Source organism: Plutella xylostella, chromosome 15 (genome assembly GCF_932276165.1).
Source record: "Plutella xylostella chromosome 15, ilPluXylo3.1, whole genome shotgun sequence".
NCBI lineage: Eukaryota > Metazoa > Arthropoda > Insecta > Lepidoptera > Plutellidae > Plutella > Plutella xylostella.
Window position 1 is genome coordinate 5,810,602 of NC_063995.1, and position 24,435 is coordinate 5,835,036.

Here is a 24,435-nt window from a genome sequence, read left to right on the forward strand (position 1 = left end):
TCGTGCAATCTCCCAAAATATTTTCCATCTATTACGTCTGCAAACGACGTTTTTATCAGTCTCGAGAAAGTCGCTAGTAGCAGGACATTCAGGAAATTGCGTCCTCACAATTGGTTTACGTTTCCTGTTAACCTGTATCTGTATATACTTACTGTGTGTAGTCGGGAACGAGAGCTCGTAATGGAAAGTAACAACTTCTACTATAAGGTTTTAAAAGTAAATAATTTTCTCAATAACTTATTCATAACGTGTCGATGAAAATCATGTCACACATCTTGCCTTGGGTTGGTCATCGTGGAGATAGGATTGGCTCTCTAGTGAGAATTGCATCACTCGCTGACTGACATACTCGTAAGTATATCAGTCATAAGACTGACGTAAGAATTAACATCGATCCGATGCTCAATATGGTTAATTCAAAGCCAATACGAACCTAAAAAAACCTGTAAATCATGTTATTAAATTAATTCCGTTACATACCTAATACATATATTTTTTAAGTTTTAGGTAGCTACTTACTTACTTTTTAATTTATATTATCTTACATTAGTTTATGCTACGCTGGGTCACATATGCCTACGGGTACATACAAGGGCATAATGTATCGGCCCCGCTGACCCCATAAATCCTGAATAGGGTTACTGGTCAGGGACTATCTTTACTTTGTTGTTCTATCAATCTCTTATCAATATACAATATCTCAAATTATCCCCTTAGCCCCGTACTTTGCAGAGAACGGTGAAGGGGTTGGTTGCGTCTCGGTAGTTCTATGTTTCGAATGATTTTTACTTTTTTTTAGACAACATTGTTTTTAATTATAAAATACGGGGTTTTATATAAATACACATTTTATTTAAAGCAATGCAGATTTGTAGGCTTTATTTCGCCACTTTAATGATGATTCACGCTGGCCGGGGCACGGTGTATGAAGATTGGCACGGCCGAGCCACTGTCAGGCATGAAACATCATACAAAAGTGGCCCGGCCGAGACACGATGTAGCGTGAATCATCCTTTATAGAGTACTTTGACTTCATGGTATAATATTTTTGATCTAACCGGTATATTTGTATATTTTGTCTAGCTGTGGCCATATAACCCTATCCCAAAACAACATATACAGGGTGTTGCAAAAAGGGTATACTAAGCCGAAACCTACATGTGCAGCATGTTATATCTAAGCCCGAAACTGAAATCAGAATTTAAAAATTCGCGAAAAAAATAATTCAGTTTCCATAGAAACTTTGTTGGTCACGTCACTTTTTACTATGGAAAATGTTTTTTTTTCGCGAATTCCCAAATTATATGAGTTTTAAAAGATTACTTAACCGAAAGTATTCATAGCCATATTTAACCGAAAAAAATCTCTACATAAGACAGGCGCTCATTTTGTCTCCATATTTTCCCATTTACTCCATTTTTGACATAACTTGTTTGTCGAACTTGCCTGAAAGTTTCCCAAGTTGCGTTTTATCCTATACATAAACTAACCGATACAGTTTGAGCGTATCTATCCAGGTCAATGACAGCGGGGCTACGGCGCTGCGTGGCCCACAATGCCTTGCAATGTTATAAATCACCACAGCCTAATGTGATATAGTTTCATTCTTGCCATACGTTACTACACTCACGGGCAATGAAAAAGTTCCATTCAGAAAATCACCAAAATACAACGAAACTAAAAACTAACTTAAAGAGACCTTCTGCAATATTAAAGTGCATTTATCGGTGCATCAGAATATTACCAACTAAAACATAAATATTTTGTACAAAATTACTATTGAATGTTTAAAGAAAATTACGCCATTTGGTAACGTAACGGTACGCCAACTGTTTCTTTGCCCGTGAGTGTATGTGTATGATTTACAAACACTTATGCAGAGTACCTATTACAAAAACTGCATGTAAGCTGTAAAGGTTAGACTTAGAAGTTCATTCTGAACAACTTTTATTTCACGACATTTGGGTATTCGCTTGACCAACAAAGTTTTTATGGAGAAGCGAAATTTAGAGTTTCCCTCCCCTAAGTCAGCCGTATTTGGTTTCCTATACCCTTTTTTAACAACCTTGTTTATGTAGCAACACTGTCAATGAAGTGGCATCCGTCGCTTTATTCATGGAACGGTCTACGCCTACGTTAAGTTTTACGATACGTTTTTGTGCAGAAATCACAGAGTTTAGAGTTTGAGTCGGTTGAAGAGTTGTTCTAATAAGTACATGAACATCCCTGTGTCAACTCCTACAAGTTGCAAAGTTAAAACTAAACAGTGTGAAAAACAACACAATTTAAAAACTATTAAAGATGAACGCTGCCGCGGGCTGGCAGCGAGCATCGTTCCACGTAACACGTCCGCACAACTGGTTCGTAATTTCCTGCCATTACAAAGCTTTCTAACGGCTCTCATTGTTCAGAATGTGGCGATGTACCTGCGAGGTGTTATTGTCTAATTTACCTGCTATCATTATCCCTGTAAATGTGTCGTTTTTGGTGATCGATTGGTTAACAAAATGACTTTGTGTTATAACAAATATTGACGTTCATAAAAAAAAGGTTTTTGTAGAATGAATAAAAACATTATTTGTCTATGAGTTTAATATGGAATTAGATACCTAATTAGATATCAGGAATATCTCTCAGATTAAATTCAAAAGCGATAGCAGGAAAATTATACAATAAGGCTGCGTAGCTTCCGTCGGGAGCCGTGAAAAATTATACTCGCGCGTTTTATATCAACGTGTATGTAGGTATGAATTTGTATTGTGTACATTCAACATGGCTGTTGTATTAATGGTATAAAGGTCACTTTTACCCTCTCTTGCTATCTATTGGTAAAAAAATAAATAAAGCGGCGGCGGCCACCAGCGGCCCTAATCTGGCTACTTTTGATAGAGCATTTCTCATTTCATAATAAATTACCTATTTATGTTATACTAGCTGTTCCCGCGAGCTTCCCTTCGACTTAAAAAGTTTTTCCGTGGGAATTCCACGATAAAAAGTAGCCTATGTTCTTTCTCAGGGTCTAGACTATCTGTATATCAAATTTCATTCAAATCCGTTAAGTAGTTTTGGCGTGAAAGAGTAACAGACCAACCGACAGAAACAGTTACTTTCGCATTTATAATATTAGTTAGGATAGGATTAGTTAGGATTACCTAGTTAGGATTCGGGTGGTAACGCTGACTGCAGTGTCGAGGGTTCAGTGTACGGTTCATAGCTTGGACACAAATTATATTCCTGAATTTTCCCTGAAAAAAGCGATGGAAATAAGGCCGTACCCTATGCATATTGACAACCATAATATTGGTATCTATAGAGATAGGTAACCGTACTGATTTGAGGCGATGAACGATGATTTAGCTTATGAAAGGTCACACCTTTCTATGTCAGTAAGAAGTATTTCATCTTTCTGCAGTAGCTGCGTGTTTATTTCAGTGAAAGCTCGAATCTTTTCAGGGCTCTTAATCTAAAGCAGGTATTTCATCTTTCCAGTCGCTGCTGCGCTGCATAGGCGGTCATGCAACGCCTTTACAATAAATAATATGATCCTGAAAATAGGACATTGTAGTACTAGTGTTGTTTTTTTTGCACATCTTATATTAAAATTTTCTTGCACCTCCTGTGGGTTGACTGGTAGAAAATGCTTGTAGCATTAAGTCCATCCTTTGTACACTTATTTTTATATTCGTGCCATAAAGGATTAAATAAAATAAAATCTGAACATAAAATTATTGTAATAGATAGTTGAGTTTTGTTTGCTGAGATATGAATGGCACATTTACATGGATACACTAGTCGTATAAACATTGATTGTATTAATTTCAGTGTAATTAATAGTTTATTAACTTAATATGAACTGAAGGTTTGAAATAAATGAACTGAACAAGTTTTGAAAACGATTAAACTTTCGTTTTTGGTAACTGGAGGGTTGTGATTGGTACTTACAATACACGTCCTCCGTAAGTTGGTTTTTCGCAACTTAGAGTGATTCCCGTTTGCGTAACAAAAATATTCATGTACTGGTTACTTACTATGTGTGTGGTTATAAAATAAGAGTATGTTAACCATTAAAGTAAATAAACGTAACTTTATCATGTAAACCTGTAAAAAAAAAAACTAAAAAAGGTAGAGCCAATCATAGAGGATGAAAGCGAGAGAATCAATGTAGAGTTGTTGTTGAGCGCAGATAGAAACAAAGTTACTTGAAGTGAAGGTGAATTCGAGCGGATCCTTCACTCAGCTCTAATCCGGCGAGCGCTGCCCGGATATTGTGGCGGGAACATCAGAGGAGAATATCATATATTTAGCAAATTTCACGGTTCCGTAGAAAGACAAGCAACTTTTAATAAAAAAAGCTTCTCCATAGTAGATAGACTTGACTATCTACTATGGATACATCAAAGTTTCTATTGAGACGCAACTTTAATCAAAAGCTAATTGGGCTGGTTGTAAAAAAGCCTATCGTGTTTTTCACCGTGTTTGCGAGTCGGCAGTAGATCAAACAATCATTCGTTTAAGTATAGAGTTATGAATCCTGTTTTCGGCTAAACGCTAGTGGACCGGTTAACATTCGGGGTCTTATTGTGGACTCGAAATACCAAACACAAATACCGAGTACTTACAGACATGTTGCAGTGTTTGTATGTAGAGGTAGCAGATGGTTTCAGTGTAGTGTCCCGAGGACCCCTAATGGCAACTTAATCCTTGGCCCTAGCAGGTGGAGAGCAGCACAAACATTGCTCTAGTAGAATGGACAGCTCTGTCTGCCAATCTGGCTAAATACCTAGACTATACTGTTGTGGATGTGACATATTTGTATTCATGAAAAAAATCTTTTCTTGACTTTCTTATTTCTTGACGAACATGCCCTGCCAACGGTTGTCTGGTAGAAAATGGTTTTTGCATTAAGTACCAAAAATTAATCGTTCATAATTACTTTTGCATACGGTGCAATAAATAATAAATAAAAAAGTACATAAAAAGAACTAACAATCTCTATATAAGTAGGTATAGCAAATTCAGATATAGTATATTATATAGTCTATTATATAGTATATTATATAGTCTATATAATATACTATATCTGGATATGCAAAATGAACGAGTACATGATACGTGCTGCATATTTCTGGTATGGATGTAACAAACAACATTGAAATAAGTAGTTAATAGAGGGATTCCGCATTTGCAATGCTAAGCAGACTTAAAAATTTACGAAAACAATAACATTTTGAAGCAATAATTTAATTTAATTTTAATAATGTTTTGTAGGTAGGTAAGAATTTTCATCAATGTTAAGAAATAACTTGAGATAGCAATTAAGAACTTTGTTAACAATTTTGAAATATTTTCATAAATATTTAAAACAGTTATTAGCAGACAAGATGCTCATCTATAATTTAAGAGCAAATAATATTATCACTGTAGAAAGTCTTCGTATTTTTTAATTAATAGAATTATGAAAATTATTTTAGACTTGGATATCATAGAGTTGGTATGGTTTGTCTACAGGTCACTTGGGAGGGTCTATTCGTGCAGTATGCATTCAAATGATAAAACACCTCACAACTTAGAACAAATAACTCGAGAAAGGATGAACAAATTTTCATAATTTAAATATGTCTGTTACCTATAGATATTATCTTTGTAGGGCAAAAAAATACGAATTTCAAACGGACACTCCTATTAAATTGTACGGTAGTAGAAAATACATACCGCACCTTTATTTCAAACCAATAGTATACAAAAAATATTGGTAAATTTGTGTATAGTCACGGCTTGAATTTGACATATTTTAGTTTTGGTACCTATATACATAGTACTCCTTTATTTCAAACCAACACTATACAAAAAATATTGGTAAATTTTTGTATAGTTAGTTTTAGAACCTTTGTTTAAAGTTGCCATATCTGAATGAAATGTGTTCGAAGCTTCCGGATTTCCACTATAAATATACAGTCAGCCTAATCCTCCATTTTTCATTTGACCAGAATTTAAAAAGGTGTCTATCTAGCATTTTAGATTGTGTTTAGTAAACGAAACGAAACGAACGTAAAAATACATAGTTTTATGTAAACCACATTTGGAACATTCCAATATGAATCCGATTTTGAATAGATATAGTGGTTTGACAAGCAAGGCATAGCATAGAGTGTCGTGGCCCATATACAGGGTGTTGCAAAAAGGGTATATAAAGCCGAAAGGGAAGAGGGTCATCCTGAACAACTTTTGTTCTATGAGTTTTGAAAATTCACGATTTTTTTACCTTTTCCATAGATACTTTGTTGGTCACGTGAATTTTCACTATGGAGAATGAATTTTAATTTTTCGCGAATTTCCAAAACTCGTAGATAGAACCTAATATAGATAGAAGATAATAACCTTACCAAAAATACCTGTTAATATATTGTGTTACAGAAATTAGTATCTAAGTTCCGACTAGTCTCTTTGAAATTCCGCAAAGCGTTGGGATCGCATTTGCATCACTTTCGTGCTGGCGACGCGTCTGGAATAACTTACTTTCAGCAACAGGGTCACAGGATCGATGCCCATTTCTATTTTGTCTGTGAAATTCGTGACAGTGTTTTGTTTCAGTACAAAATAATAATTAGTTTATAATGATTCAAAGTCTTGGAGCTGAGAAAAAAATGACGATCGGGATTCGAATTCAGCTCCAGCATATTCGGCATAAGGATATGACTGTGTTTTTAAACACATTACTAGTCGGTCGTCCGTTTCTGTTTGATTCTCGGGAATAATTACGCCTACTGAGATTTACAAGAGAGACTAATGGTATGAAATCCAGCTCGTACTTAATTAATTTCGTTTTCGTTATCCCCAAAATAAAGCACCGCAAAGATGATACTGAGTGATATTTCCAAGTACCAGTACGTAGCTGGGTAGAGTGTGAACTTGTGATTTTTTCCTGCATTTTTTTCATTTTACTATGTAAGCATGTAAACGCGTCGTTTCTTTCAGCCAACAACAGATTCATGAAAAAATGTCGACGTCGACGGCTGTATTCACTTCGTCTTACTGCTACTGACGACATATAATACTAATAAAACATTTATTTTCAGATAACAAGATCCATAGTACATGCAATGTCAATCAAATTAAAAATAAAATTATAATTAAAAATTAAAATTAGATCACAATAAATCAATAAATTAATTAAAATTAAAATTACATATTGTCGCCATTTTTGGTCAACTTACCTTTCACGCACTATAACCTCTACTCCAATTTTCTCTAGACCCCAAACGCAACAGCATAAGTGCATGTGAAATAGCTTCTCATTAGTCAAGACGTGGGCCCCAATCTCCCGTCGAGAAGTTCTTGGGAAGCCCCGGCCGCGAATGCAGCCACTTCTATGGAAATAGCTGCTGCATATTTTACTTAGTCCGATGTCTGGAGTCGGAGCCGTCAAGCTAATTTTAAATTTAGTTGATGGCCTCCGGAATCGTTCTCATTACGGCCGCGTGCAACCCTGCAGCGCCCGAGGCTGTTTATGCTACAGTAAATTGTGTTCGGCCATTTTGCTGAAATAGTTTTAGAGGGAAAGTAACCGCTGGCTTAGAGTTCGGGGAAATGGTAAGTAAGTGAAAATCTATCAAGAGTTATAAATAATCCTTATTAAAGGTATTACCAAATTGGTCGATGGTGCTGATAGACTGGAGTAGTAAGTATCTGGCTATTATTTATATCTCTGGTGATGCAAAAAAGCTCATAAGAGATCTTGTCATTAGAAATAAAGGCTGTAATCGGTGTTTGACTAAAGTTTCGGTGCTAGTCTTTATACAAAATAAAAATATTGAAAATAATTATGTCATCCAGAACAGAAAGAGCGAGACATTATCCGCCACAAATTAATGAGCGTTCTTATAGCTTTTCATAATATCATATTAAGTAAGAAGATAATTATTTTCTTTACCCTCATTTAATTTCAACAAGCCTCTTGCAAGATATGAGGTGTGTTGCACAAAATAGTTGAATTGATAAAAAACGTTTTTGTTTTAAACTTTAGAAGATACGTGAATGAACACATTTTTTCAAATTGCCTGTAAAACCCTTGTGCCAGAGTCCCGGTTTCGACCCCCTGGGAGGGTCAGATATTTGTTTAAAGTAGAAGTTAATTGTCTGTGGTGCTAGGAATCTCCAAACTACCTGTCAAGCCTTGAGATTTATTGGTAATAAACTTTCAGTCTTCCACTACTGTGGAATGTTTTCAGGCTGTTTTTATCCAAATTGGTTCCGGCTGGATATTTGAGTATGACGCTCAAAGTCACTAGTTTCGTCTCACTATACCTTTTTCAACGCCCTGTACCCTGTTTGCTCACCAAACTAATAACCGTTCTCTTTGTCGTGGATTGAAAACAGGCCCCTGGGTAAATACCTGATGGATGAAATTGACCTCAAACGGAACACACAAAGCACACAGTAATAGAGGTATTTGTCGAAACCACTCGTGAAGTCGTGACTAGGCATTTCACTAAACATAATACCTCTACTGTTAAACTACCCACAGGAGGGTTGCTCTATACTGACTAAAATAAATAAACGAAAGCTGTCGTGCAATCGGCATGTTTATTAAAACGAGATAGAGCCTTGGCTCGAGCAACAGAGGACTGAGAGAGAACAGCTGCGGAACTTAGTTTTTCGTCATGTAGAGTGACCCCACAGATCCGATGACACGTGCGGTGTCCATTGTGTTCCGGGAACATAGCCTGGATGGAAATGGAAAAGCTCTCTATATTACTATGAATTATTTTAAATCGGAAAACTTTATTCGGAGTGGATTCATCACAGAAAAGGGGAAATATTTATAAAAAGCTTTATTATTCGTTTTCTAGGTAGGTAGGTATTTGAGGTACCTAAAGATATTGAGGCGATTTTTTTGCTTCCTAGTGTAGAGCAAAGGGAAATAGCTAAAGTCATACGCTGTACTTTCCAACATTTTAGAGTTCTAATTGACTGCGCAAGTAGAGTCTTTCACTGTACCATCACTCTGAATTGTTATCCTTCTTCTTAATAAATTACATTATACCTAATATAATTATGGTTGTAGTAACCTGTCGGTATTGGAAAAATCGGTGGAAAACAGCTGGTCTTTACAGTAATTTTCACATCAGAGGTAACTAAAGTTATTTATAAACTGGGCCAGCCCCTGAATACCAATTACTAAAAGCCTTCTAAAATATCAGATATTGAATTAACAATATTTCAAGTGACGTAAATGCAAAATTATAGCGTTTGCCCGTGAGCTTCGTTTCACCTTAAAAGGTTTTCGCGGGAGAATTAAGAGTTAATTTTTTGTCATTGAGATACGGAACCCTAAACAATAATGAAATAAATAATTTTACGGTAAGTAGGTATGTTTAATTATTTATGAAATCTAGATCAAATCAAATAAAAAAAGCTTTGTATAGGTATATTGTAAATACATTTTTTTCAAAGTATCAAAGGTCTTTTTTGGAAAAGTTAGCTTCTACTGATAAAATATAATATTTTTTCGATGGAACATCAAAAGAATTTCAAATAGTGTTTATATTGGTTTCTGAAAGAACAGCATAATATATCTTGGATAGACCTACTGCCTACAAATAGAGGCACTTTAAATAAAGAATGATCAATTACGACTATTTCTAGGGTGAAGTTCAAGTGAGTATTATTTAGCCGCGGTAGTGTGGGTATATACAAATTGCATTTCGGTGTATGTGAGGGTGCGCTAGGGTTGTGAAAACAACAGGTGAAGGCAGCTTTCAGTGGATTTCAGTCCGTCACTCGGCGTTCAGTGGCTGCCCCGGCCGCACGCGCTGCGCCACCCCTACTCCGTCGCGCCCGATCGCTGTTCTAAATTCGAAAATATGATGATTTTTATTTTATTTTTTTCTGAACATCGCCCAGTTGTCTCTGAGTGACTGCATGAAAGTGGTACGTTTTTTATAACATTTCTACCAACAAGTTCTGTGATATTGCTGAAATGATTTAAAACTGAATGCACCGGTCTTAATTGAACTGAGACAGGACGTGTTATGTCGATTACGATCGTGCATTAACTCTAGCCGGATTGGATTAAAAGAGGTATGTATTGTATAGCAATAGTAAAAAAAATATGTACAATATTTCATTAGTTAAGTGAGAGAGATTTATTTTGTCAATCTAAATAGGTAGTAAGTAGTTGGAAAAGTATGAACTCACATGAATTTATAATTTTTGTGTATAGGATGGTCATATTGGTGATATGTATTATTGTTATACTAGAGAGTGACCTCGCATTTTTTTAGTTTAGTCGAGCCGTACAGAAGTTTCTATGGGCTATCAGGTTATCCCACTAATATTATAAATGCGAAGCGAGCTTATTTTTATTTATATTGTTTATAACTACTGTTCCCACCAAAAAAATACCTATATGTTAATCCAAGGTATACCAGCTAACTCCGTATCAAATTTCCTTAGAATCGGTTCAGCAGTTTTGATTTGAAGAAGCATGAAACATACACTCAAAAACTTTCGCCTTTATAATATTAGTAAGAACTAATAGCCTAGTACAAGCAGTGAGTGTTGGGTGGGTACGTGGGTAGCTGGCTTGTCAAATAGTAGGTGTGGTATTCATAATTATTTAGAAGGTATAATTAATAAAATATTATTAGCTAGTGTTTTCAATTTTATAAAATAAAAAATAGGGAATATTGTTTTTTAAATCCACTCATAAAAAAGTCATAAATTATAAGTAAAAGAAGCTCATAAAGTGATGCCCCCGAAAATTAAAGCCACATATTTTAATTATCAATTATACGTAAGTGCTGATTTTAATTTTTTAAAGGGAGATCTATAGTCTTAAAGTTTGCAGTCGTCAAACTTTGATAAGTACAGTTAGACTACCTCCATTCAATTTATTAAACACCAAAAAAATACTAACAATACGGAATTTTGTGCGGCGGCACGCAAAAAACTGATCCAAGGTGTCGATTTTCACCAAATTTATAAAAGTATTAGTCAATATCTTGAAAACTATCGAAATTTTACTGAGGTCATATGAGCTGGTCTATCAGCCCTCCAAGGCATATCGTTGACTTTTGGGACACCTGTATACTATACAGTTACAGTGTTATTAATTAATATAAGCATGAGCAGAAACGACAGTTATTTCCGTCTGTCCGCATGAAAATAGACATTTTAAGGTCGAAAGTTTAGATTTGACATTTAGATCTTGCACAGTGATAATTAAAGTCACTAGCTGGCTATTTCGATATAACATGGGATTTACTTTAGCAAATACATTGATTTTAAGTTATTGTACACAAACACAGTCTTAGAATAACTAAATAAAGCTTTCCTTTTATGTTTAGTACAAATACATATTTTACATTACTAAAAAATTATCAACATTTCTGAATGAAGTACTTACTCTAAAATATGTCCTTTTGCGTCAATGCCATTTCTGAACTTCTGAAGGAACAGTGATTTGCTGTACATTCACTATAGTGCGGTCGGCAGTTTACTATACAATATTTCCTTTTTCATACAGTCACATTTAAAAGTTAAAACATTGTTGCATCAATATTTGAGATAATTTTTGATAAATTATAATAATTGAGTATAAAGTGGCGATCACAGACCTGTATTTGAGTAGACAACGCAAGTGCATGTACTTCGCGTGTAAAAAGGGAGTGAAATTATCTTCCTTTAGCGCAGTGTCATTAGGGACGTTCCTAAACTAAATCGTTCAAGTGACGTGACTGACGTGACTGTAGGTATAAAAATAATGGCACGCTTGGTTTCTATACAAGGAATGAGACAAGCGTTGTCTATTCAAATACAGGTCTGTGGTGGCGATCATGATACTCGCAGCGAACATACATATGCACGGATAGTCTACTAATGTAAATATATTTACTTTAACTAAAGATTATTGCAGCATTATTCCAGACCTGTGTCGTGGACAACCAGTAATAAAACAGGATTTTTAAAAGTTTGATAAAATATGTACTTACATATTTAGACCGAGCTTTAGGTATATTTTGTGACATTTACAACCGTGTATCAAAACACTGCTGCTCGATATAACGTATCGTCTGTGGTCGCCAGTCTGTCCAGTTGAAACGGTTTTTATAGTACAAATAAACTATGATAGTCTTACATAGACAACTTGGCCACAGAATAATAACTAGTACCAGGTACAGAAGCCCATCTTCGCAATGGCCTGCAAAGAAATATGACTCCATCCCATAAGCAATAAGATCTAATTTAGATCGCGTTCCGGCCGCACACGTTTTTATTTACTTACCTACCAATTAATTTTTGAGGGAATATGCGCCTTATTTCACTGGACTACGGTGCATAATAAGTTATACGTGGTTATACGCATTGAAAAAGAAGCCACCTTAGGGTTGCCTCAGCACCACAGACTACAACGTTTACTAAGCAACGGACTGACTTTGTAAAAAGAATGTCATGTTTTAAAACAAAATTAATTTGAATTTAGAATACAAAGCTATTCCAAACTTTTTTCTATTGGAAATAACCAGTAAAAACAATAACAATTTCATAGTTAAGATATTTTGAAGTACATAAAATGTGTATGAATACCTAAAACATTTAATTTTGTGAAAACATGTTTTTTTTTTCGTTATAATTTATATTATGGATATAATTTATATTATGATACAGAACGTGTTAGTTTCGTTAAGCACTAATCCCACTCAGCGCACATTTTATAATCGATTCATTAATGCATTTTGAAGGTAGTTGTGTCTGTAAATTTAATACTTTAACGAAAACAAAATTGGAATAGACTTTGTTCAACATGGAGAAAAAAAAGGGTTTGTAGTTCGGATTAATTTCATTTCAAATAAGGAACGTAGAAGAAATCAATAAAATACTTAGGACGTCTTGCACAACAAAGTTAAATAAAATTAAATCTATGACCTCTTGCTCTGACATTATACTGTCAGAGCAAGAGACAAACTATTTAATTTTATTTAACTTTGTTGTGCAAGACGCCCTTAGATTAGTTTTACCTGTCAGCATCTTATGGTAATCTAAAAAAAATTAAATTTGGATCACGATCCGCATTTAAGCAATTAAATACGGCACAGTATTTTTTTGCTGCTTTTTTTCTTTTTATGTCCATTTTTCTATTCATAATTTTTAATAAATACCTAAATACGACATTTATAAACTAGTACAAAATAGGAACAAATAGCGCGCGCGTGTATCGTCTTCCGCTTGCGGCAGCCGACTAGATTTGCCCCATCGATGGGGCAGGCGCCAGGCTGGCGCCTGCGCCGCCCATGCGCGGAGTGACACAGGCCTGACTTGGCTAGTTGCACTAGCGTAGTATAGCGATGCGCGATTATCACTTATATCAATAATCGAATACACCACTACCGCTACTATCCATAATCGAATATCAAAGTAGCGATATACTTATTACGATAATCGAATAAGCACCACTACTTCGATTATCGATTCGCACTTGCCCGCTTCTTGTATTCGTAAATGCAAAAGTAGCGGTGGATGAGTACCACTACTTTTCGATTATCGATTATTTGCAACAATGTAATGATGAGTGAGACGAATGAAAGGGGCGCGGGCGCGGCGAGTTGAACACAGACGCGCCGGCGACGGTCAGCTATGGCGCCATCTACCAGGGCGCCGCTAAGACGGACACTACTAGGGGTGGGAATATCGAATAATAACTAGGTTTTTAAACCATTATAAACCAAGTAATACCTGTGTAAGTAAGTACCTAAGGGACGTTTTAGCAGTGTTATATTATATATTAATTACTTGCCTAGTTTTTTTGTTTATAAATATAGATAGATAGAATATTCTTTATTTGTACACAAGAACAGATTTAAATATACTTATGTATAATATAGTAAAATAAAATTTATAGGTAACTAGTTTCAATGGATAATATATTTATTCATGCAAGACCAAATTAAAATTAACAATTCCATATAAAAAAATCCACAGGTTTCGTCATTAAAATATAAAATTACATAATTTCATCCGCGACATGCTTCGTCCATTTACAAAATAAAGAAGTCAGCGTGTTTCAATTGGTTTAGTTTTTTTATCGGACTATTTACATAATATGTCAAAATAAAATGCAGGGTTTATATTTTTACCGGTAAGTACTTAACTATATTAGTTAAGTAGTTCATTAATCTATTCCTAAAAACAACTTACCTACCTACCATCATTTGGTGCAGTATACTTAATCAATGATGTTAAATGTAAAAAGAGGGTCTTAATAGTCAGGACTTTATAGTTATGTGTGTGTCAATTAAGCAATAAAGCAATGCATAATGTTTAAGTATAAATTAAGGTTAATGGTTCCCTGCAAATTTTTTAGATTTACTAATTTAAGGATTTATGAATATACCTACAGGGTGGAACTTTATCAGTGAAATTCCCGAAGGCAGGTGACTCTACCCGACATACTAAGCAACTTTCATTGTTCCATACATTTTGGTTGAGTAGGTATTTATAACTTTGCTATGGAATAGCTGTTTTTTTGGCCAGAGTTGATCCCATAATGAAAGTTGCTTGGTATTTCAGTTAGAGTCACCTGCCTGAGGGAAGTTCACTGATAAAGTTCCACCCTGTATATGTTTAAAAAGTAGATTCCAATATATACCAGTGGCAGTGTTATTGGTTTTCTTGAAAAGAACAATGTTTTTTTTTAAACCACAAACCCCATCTCTATACAACACCTGAGTAAAAAAAAATTGAATTAGCGTCCCGCGCAAATTTGTAGTAGCGATAAATAAGTAGTTAATGAAAAAGTAGCGACGAATCAGTTGTAAATGCAAAAGTAGCGATGATAAGTAGTAAATGCAAAAGTAGCGACGAATAAGTAGCGATACAAAAGTAGTGGTAAATGATTAGTAATACTCTAAAATGATAATCGAATAATCGAATGATTGTAATAATCGAATAATTAATGTAGTATCATTTATAATCGCGCATCGCTAGCGTAGTACCTACCTAGTCATTAGATTTTTTATGAATGCTTCAACCTTGTGAAGGCTATGTTGTATATTCCTCTTTTCAATTGGTAGAATAACATTGAGTTTGTTTTATACAGTCTAATATATTTTAAAAAAGTGGTTCTACACCACGTAATTCCTAATCACATTATAATTACTCTCAACACCGCCGTTCCTGCGATACTGGGGAGATATTGCCGTGATCTCCAAGCTTTGTTGTCTAGGGATGCACTAGCCGGGTAGTTTGGGAATACTTCACAACACAAACACTAAACAACTAAGACCCTAGGGCAAATATATCTTTGAACTAATATTTGCTGGAACTAAGTTCTAATTATCGATTCTATAATTCCGTAGCGCTCTGAATTGGAGTGGTCGTTTGTAAATTACATGATTTAGTTACCTCCTATATGATATTGCTAGATAGATATTATCCGATATATTATCTTCATTTACCGTTCTAGATAAACCTGTTTATAAAAAATACCTTATGGTAATGTTGATTATTTCAGTGGTGTTTGATTTACAGTTATGTTTGAACTTATTCGTTCTGTTTGAATAAATTACTGTCACAAGTTTCCCACAAACCGCTGTAATAATATAATAAAAGATATAATCAACTGAATAAATTATGCTCCTACAACGTCTTTTTAATTATCAACAACATAAAACGTGCATGGTGAATGAACCGCATTTGTTTTAGAAGACCTAAGTCGGGTTTTATTTTCGTAAAATACTTTACTTTTAATAAAGAATTAATAGCTATTTCTGGTTTAAAACATGTTATAGGCTCCTGAGAGTACCGACACTTTTCTAGGGGTACCGCGGGTAATTGTTGTTCTACTGAAAATATCAGTGTGTGTATGAATCTTCTTGTCCGAGGAACCATTACTACGACAAGACCTCGAAGTTGCGACTCGTCGTCGGCTGCTGCCTCATGTCGCCCGCTACCAGTTTGCACTGTAACCGTACATAACATACATATATTATGCTCACGTCGACTGTAATACCCGAAGGGGTAGTCAGAGGTTACTCACGAGTGAGTCACTCGCTTTTCGCTGTTCATTTGTACTCACGTGATAGGACGCGAGCCATATCGCTGTTTTCGAATGAATACAATGCACTTAGGGTACACATCATTTAGAATATAGATGTGCAGGTATCCTCACGATGTTTTCCTTCACCGTACACAAAATACAGTATAAAATACATCTCATTCCGGTTGAGGTCAAATGAGACAGCTCCACGGCCCGTGTAGGTACCATCATTGAGTCCGGCATGAATGGTTTTTCGATAGATTTAATTAAAATAGCGACTCGACTGTTGACGTGTTTCACCGCTTAACGAGGTTGTCGTTATATATGTCCATATTTTGTGTACTTAATAAGTTCTATTAAAACTCTGAACTGCAAATGTAACTAAGTAAAGCGATAAAAGTATCGGAATAGCAGAAAAAACGTGAAAATTATTATTGTTTAAAATTGTATGGATGTTAGGTAAATACTGAATGATTAGAGTGAGGGGCAGTTGTGTAATTATTAGTTGTATGTGTAGTTAAACATGTAGTTTGTTAAGTAGTGTTCATGTTTAGTTAAATTTTATTATTTTTAACACTTTATTGTATACATAATAATATCTACACCTACATTAGTAAAATGAAATAAGGCTAACTTTATAGCAAGTTCTTTGTCATACCAGCGGAATGAGCAAACTTAAGGGTCACATACCATTCCAATAGAGCCTATATAAACAGATTGCCTTAATTTATGACTATGACTTGACTACCAATACAACTTTGAGGCAAAGGGAATTCCAACTATAGATTAAATTCGTGAACCCGTGTACCTTATTCAAAGTTTTGTCGTAAGTAAATAGCGTAGGTCTATATAATTATTTAATATTATTTGGTACCTTTCAATAGTGTCAATAGTATTTATTGTTACAGAGTGTTGCAAAAAGGGTATACTGAGCCGAAATTAGGTGACACAGGGGGTCATTCTGAACCACTTTTGTTCTACGAGTTTTGAAAATTCACAACACATTTCAAATTTGAAAAACTCCTTTTTCATAGAAACTTTTTTGAGTGTGAGTTGACTTGTACGAAGTTGCCAAAACGAACTTAAGTATAGTTAGTTCCGCTGCCCTTCAAATTCGTGAAAACTGGTAAAAAATATATAAATAACCTTCTATGGTCAGGTCAGAGCCCAACCAGAGCCACATAATTTAGGTAAATTAAAGTCTTCGTGACCAATTTCCCTTTTTATTAAATTTCCAGTACATAACCCGCATGAAGTGAGCCAACTCTATTTTTACTTCTTCCGGGAAATGGAAATGAAATGAGGATTTTCAAAGTTCTTATTGTCGTAAATATATTAAAATAAAAGAATCATAAACTCATGAATTTTGAAATGGGTGATAATAAAATAAATCAGTTTGTAAATATAGAACGGCACAACTGATTTTAGTCAATCAATCATCATAAGAAGACTCGGATTAGAAGAAACAACCGTATTTAATCACACTTTTGTTGATAACATGGCACTGTGTTAGTATACAATGTTTTAATTTAAACATAAGCAATATTCTTAGGTATACCGGGTAGGCAAAAGTGGTGTAGTAATACTTATTTAGGACGACATTCTAAAAACTCTTGTTCCAAAATGTGTTTTAGCTAAAGATGTCAAGAATGAGAGCTGCGACACCTTCTTTCGGTATATTCTTGGTCTTCTAATAAATAAATATTATACAAATTTTGCAACACTTTGTATATATTCATAATTACGTTATAAAAGACATAATTACGTCATTATCACGATACTACAGGGTGTACATAATCTGCGTGAAAAAAAAAACAAAATCGAGGTGAATTCTTGATCGTGGACGAGTCGGGAGCCGGATTAAAGTCCGCACGTTTTTCATGTAACCCGAGCCCATTTATCAATATGTCAGACAGGATTTTCGCTTTCATTGAAATCTATTTGCGACGCTACGAGCTACGATGGACACGAAACATGGAACAATTAGTAAAAAACGATCTTAAAACACTATAGATAGGTGATTCTGTAAGGGATCCTATCCAGGGTCAAGTCTGCTGTCGAGTATGCTGATAGAGTTGCGGTTAAAATCTCGAAATTCATTTTGAACAGTTGGTACTATAGATTCTTATTAAGTCAAAATATATTGTGAATTAAAAATCACAGCAATCAATTTCAGTGTCAAAATATGACTTCGAAGTAAATTAGGATAGTTATGAAATATGAAGAATACCTTTTGTACCTTCTTAAGCTTACTTAAACACACTATATCATATACCTTGTAAGCGCACAACGTCGTTAATAAGTTAATCGTGGCTTTCTTAGCAGATTCTTAAGACTCACAAAACGAGAATGTCTCCAACTGAAGCAAAAAATAACACACCGTGCACTAGAATAAATTGATTATAGTATATTTTTAAGCCATGAAAAAATGCTTCACGCTAATGGAACATAAAAGGCTAGTTTATTATATTTTGCATCATAGTATTTCATGTTCAATAGGCTATATCGAATTAAGATGTAAAATGACAATTAATGCTAATAAATATATTTTTATAAATTAAATTTAAATACTCAGTATTTTTATTTAGATAGTAGTTAACACGAAGTAATAACAAAGCCGTTTCCGCATCTTTGGAGCCACTAAGACATATTTTTGCAACATCCTGTAGAAGCGATGTTAAGCTCCATAAAAAGGGCTTTGGCAGATTTTCTGAAACCTCGGTTATAAAGTGAATTTTGAAATTTCATCTCATTTGAATATATTCTCATTTTATTGCCATAATCCCAGGATATTGAATAATAGACGTATGGAATATTTTTTTGCTTCCGAAAATATGGGTTTGGGTGTTGTATAATGTACGGACCAACCAACTTAGCCAACTTAATCTTAGTAAAATTTCCTGCATGCTAATTCATAATTATGACAAAAATTACAAAAAAATACTATTGGGCAGACTTAGATTCTATTCATTCATATTTTTGGAGTCAAGCTTAGCAATTGCTTAGCAAGTATTAGTCACGTGAAATATACGTATATACGTGTCAAAAGTGAACAAATAGAGCCTGATTGACTCTTCAATGACAAAAAAACTAGGAAGATACCTAGGTATATCGTAAAAACATATTTATTACTACAAAAAAAAACTAACCTTTCTTCATTCCTTGACCTTAAAATTCGATTTGTGAATGTTAGCGCAAAGTTCGTGACTGATTACTTGATGAACTATGACTTTACCGTTATTAATGATGAAACTAATGAAATTTCGACTATCACGTCCAAGCACAGTGGGAGGGGAGTCCCTTAAAGTATCTTTACAAATTAAATACACATAATATAAAACGGTGTACACTGTACAGTGTAGAGGTAGGCATTATTTATACACCAAATTTTCAAAAATAAAGTGAACATTTTAAAGCACCTAGCTCTAAGCTATTTTCCTCATTCATTCACTACCAGTCCGAGATAAGCTAAAGCTCACTTTGGCAAACTTTACTGAGGTTGAGCTTGGATATCTGTGAAGCTTATTTAAGGGTTAGTCAAGTTAAATTTAATTGATTATCTTATTTAATTATATTGTTGTATAGCATAGTAAGATGTACATATCCCTGAGAAAGATTCAATACTAGAACACGTAATTATTTCAATTATATACCTACTAGCTGTTCCCACGAGCTTCGCATCGCCTTAAAAAGTTTTTCCGTGGTAATACCGCGATAAAAATAAAAAGTAGCATATTTGTTAATTCAGGGTGACAGCTAACTCCATACAAATTTTCGTTAAAATCGGTTCAGCCGTTTTGACTTCAAGAAGTAGGTAATTAACAAATATATACATACAGTATACATACATACTCACAAACTTTCGTTTATTCATAATATGTATTTGTAGGATATACACTACGCCGATAAAACTCTATGTTTTTTTCAATTTATTTATATACACTTTTCACACATACACAAGCAAACATAAAAGAGTACAGTTACAAATCAAAAACACAAAACGTATACAAAGGCGGGCTTATTGCGAAAAAGTAATTTATTCCAGCCAACCTTCGACTGGGTGAAAGATAAATCACATTAGATCGTTTAATTAATTTCAATAAGGGTTGATTACATTTTTATACACGATCCAGTAATTGCCGTTTTTCACCGGTATTGCCATATTATTAATAATTTAAGACGACGATAAAGATGCCATGCTGTCGGGTAAGAGAGTCTACTTGTCACACCCCACTTTTAGTTAGGGAAGGTTAAAAGTAGTGTTTCCTAGAACCTATAGTGTCGCATACATAAAGTGGTCGTGTGACGCACGGTATTAGAATAATTAGGGTAGAAGTAGGTGTGGTCACTTGTTGGGCCATATTAACTACGTATAATATACGGTATTTATTTTCCCTTACCGAGAAGCTATTCACAAGGGAAGTCATGTTTTATTTCAAAGAAAACTCAAACTCTTCGGCCTTAAATTACAGGCTCTTATAACGGAGTTCTACATTGGGTTGGTAATTATAAAATCTTGTAACATGCTGAGTGGAGTAAAGGCAGTAGCGTATTTAAACATCATAATATTATGTAGGTAGGTAGTATTCCTCGTTATTAAGGGATCCTATAAAACGGAAGGACGGATGAATGTGATTAACCATAAGGTAACCTGCGGCGTTTATTGCTGATAATGTTTTTATATTTATGTAACCAATTCTGCGTTCCACTCCGGGCAATGGCTTAGGCAAACTAGCTAAACAGCACTCAATTTAGAGATCCATTTCGCCATCAACGTCTTCGCGTTACAGCAAACGATGTGACAAAATTAGCCTACTGTATGTTGTGGCACCAGATGATACCTTTCAAATTTGAAAGGGGCGTTTGGGACCTATGTCCAATAAAGATGAGACATGGATAGCTCTTTTCAAGTGAGCAAAAAAGTATTATGACGACAAATCCGTATAAGTTGTCCATTTTGAAATATATTCGTCGGAAGGAAGTATTTTTCTATGGCATTGCACTCTCTCTCCTGATGACAGTTAGGGCGTAATACACGTAAACACGTATTATTGAAATTGGAGCAATTACTTTCAACTGGTTTTATTTACTGAGGTAATAAACAAATACAATATTATATGAATGATGATCATTTTGTTATAAAAATTAAAAATGAATGTGAAAAACTAACAAAAACATTAAAATTACAGAAATAAAATCGTACCTTGAAGGTACGATTATTCTAATTGGACAGTAAATCAAGACTAGCGCTTCCGTTATTCATATTCTGCAAAAAATACCTTTTCAACGACGTATCACTCATTTCTATTGGTGCTGGTCCCAGCTTCTATATATTTGTGCCCATCATCATTTGTTGCTTCTGAAGCAGAGCGCGTGTGAATGGCTCGCGACATGTGTGCGGAACTGTCACAGGAGCGGCTACACGGGTCACACGGGTGCACGGGTAAGTTCAAGGTCATGTCATGTCATGTCAGTCAACAAAACAGATAGGGATACACGTGTGTGTACCAGGCCAGATTGTTACCAGAAAGACAATGCATGCACAAAATAATCAAATCGCTGACTGTACTTTGGCAGAGATATTATTATGCATTTGATGACATTTTGCTTTATAAAGTAAGGTTGATACGGTGGTGTCACATCAAGCAAAAAGCATCGAGTAAGTCAAGTAAATCTCTGCTATCTTTCAAGCAGGTCGTTTAGATTGTTCAAGAAGGCACCTACTTCGTAGAGGTCCGGAAAAGTTCTGATGAGGAGGGCATCTCTAAATATGGAAAAATTGGCTATGTATACATATAGGCTTATAGGCATCAAAATAAAAAATTGAGTTATTATAGCAAATTTTATAAAATACACTTAACATAAGTGAATATAAGTAAATTAATAACAGTTAATAACGGAGTTTTTTCTTTCATAATTTTTTATACTAAATTACCCTCTTTACTTTTGGGACACCAAAATGGATAAATAATTATTTTTCAGTATAATTATAAATAAATAAATTTGCGGGGACATCTCACACACGGCCATCCGACCCCAAGCTAGGCAGAACCTGTGTTATGGGTGTCGGGCAGCTGATATATCTACACAAATACATTGATAGATAGATATAGACAGGTACTAAATATAAATATCAACACCCAAGACCCGAGTACAAATATCTGTCTTTAAACAAATATTTGCCCAAGCCGGGAATCGAACCCGGGACCTTCGGCTCAGCAGTCAAGGTCACTAACCACTACACCATTCGCCGTCAATTATTGGTCAACTGACAGAATCACTCCCTATTGTATTTACGACGTAATTTCGAAAGGGTTTTGTTTTTAGAAATCTTTCAGTAAAATTTAAATCGTCCTCTACCTCTAATTAATTACGATTCCGGGATTTGTTAGTAGGCGCCAGCAATTTGACTCAATAAATGGTTTTCCGTGGTTGAGCTAAAATTAATCTTTATCAAGTCACTCAAATTAGGTACTTTTTATCCATTGATATTGATCGTTATCGGAGTGAATTGAAGTGCTTATTCGTACAAAAAATTGGTGCACCTACCCAATATTAATTTATTGTACCTAATAAAGTACTTATACTTAGTTTGTATAGTTAATTTACCTGAGTCCCAAAATATTATAAAATATACTTACGATTTTTTTATCTGTTGATAGACAGTTATACAGTTACGACACTTATAATTTGACTTTATTTATGACGAAGAAGAATTACAAATGGATTGGTTATCAACCCATCGATGAGATGGTGGTGGCCCGTATAGGCCTGTTCAGTCACAAGAGAAAATGATGATGAGACGGTAGCGACACGGCCAGCCCATAAAATATGATCACTAAGGTGTAGAGTATATTATTATGTAAGTATAGAGTTTGTAAAATAAGTACCTACATAGCCCTACAATCTTTACCTTAGTAGGTCTAAATAGTTTGGCAGTTAAGTTTAGGTAGGTTAGTGAAGGTAGGTATTGTAAGAATTTTAGGCAATAAAAAAATAGCTTTTACTACATCGTCAATGGCTACAGCTTTTGTTCGTAGGAACATGCAATAACAGTGTCTGTTTTTTATTGAATCGCCAGCCGTCAGCGTGCGACCGGCAGTTGCTAATTTTCCGGTCGAGGCAAAGCAAAGACAAGACTGTGAAATGATTGTGCTTCAAAAATAATGATTCAAAATACCTAAGACCCACCATAATTTAGTTTGAATAAAATAGTCTTTCTTGATCCTTCAATAATTAAGTAGATAACCGGATGTAGCGGTAGCGGTATTCGGACTGTTGTGCTGAAGGTCTCGTTTTCAAATCCGTACATTATGTAATTTTTTTCCCAAAATAATAATAAATGAGACCTATATTCAGTAGTGTAGTATTACTGGCTATTAGGCAATGTTTAGTAAAAGTCTATGGTGAGTTGGGTTCAGTAAAAGTCCTATAAATAAAATCGATCTTGATGAAAACATTTTGGAAGCCTTGTAGAATGACGCCTAGAATTGTGGCAACTTAATAAAATGTACAGACCACGGCATTTCGAATCCATTAACGTTCCTATTAATAAAGAAGTAGCCCAGTGTTCTTCTGACGTTGAAAAATCGTCCTAATACATTTTTAATACTCATTTCTGTTCGTATATAAATAGAAATATTTCATAGGTTTGTTAAACTTAATGAAAAAATTATGGCTTAGCTATAATACTTAAACATTCTTCTGAGAATTGTAATAAAAAGGTCACTTCCCGTGAAGCAAGTGAAAGTTAGTCCGTGGTAAAAAACTTATACATTATAAGAATATGCTCACGACTGGTATTCCCAAATAGATAGTCGGAGGTGAGTCGCAAGCGAGCCACCCGATTTCTCATGTACATTATTTGTACTCAAGTGATAAATCGCGAGTCATTAGGTTTTAATCATCATCATCATCTGCCAATAATCATCCACTGCTGTACATAGGCCTCTCCCAAATAGCGCCACAACACTCGGTCCTCGGCCTTCCTCATCCAACCACTACCGGCTACCCGCCTAAAGTCGTCAGTCCAGCGGGCAGGAGGGCGTCCCACGCTGCGTTTGCCTATTCGTGGTCTCCACTCGAGAACTCGTCTACCCCAATGGTTATCGGTTCTTCGGCAGATATGACCAGCCCGCACAGGTTTTAATAGGGCACTAAGTACTACTGCAGCAAATTTGGTTATTCTGTAAGTAAAATACTTTTATCAATTAGTTGTAGGTTTAAACACAGAAACTTGGGTACCTAATTAAATAAGTAAACCCGTTTCAAATACTTTGAAAAGCAGCTTTAAAGTTTTCTGCTCGAATAAATTTTACAAAGTGCAGTTCCGATCCATTCTCTCTTCGTTAATGAAACGGTTTCACCGTTTTTATTGTGTACCTACACCTACCTATTTG

At 34.9% G+C, this 24,435-nt stretch overlaps 1 protein-coding gene across 2 annotated transcripts in view; it reads left to right on the forward strand.

Annotated features, from left to right (window-relative positions):
* The first annotated feature begins 9,790 nt into the window (after positions 1-9,790).
* Positions 9,791-24,435, forward strand: part of LOC105386771 (5-hydroxytryptamine receptor 2A) — a 63,154-nt gene continuing 48,509 nt past the window's right edge. For both annotated transcript variants that reach the window (XM_038108282.2, XM_038108283.2), the window contains exon 1: positions 9,791-10,080. The gene's annotated coding sequence lies outside the window, so the exon portion shown is untranslated. The remainder of the gene's footprint in view (positions 10,081-24,435) is intronic.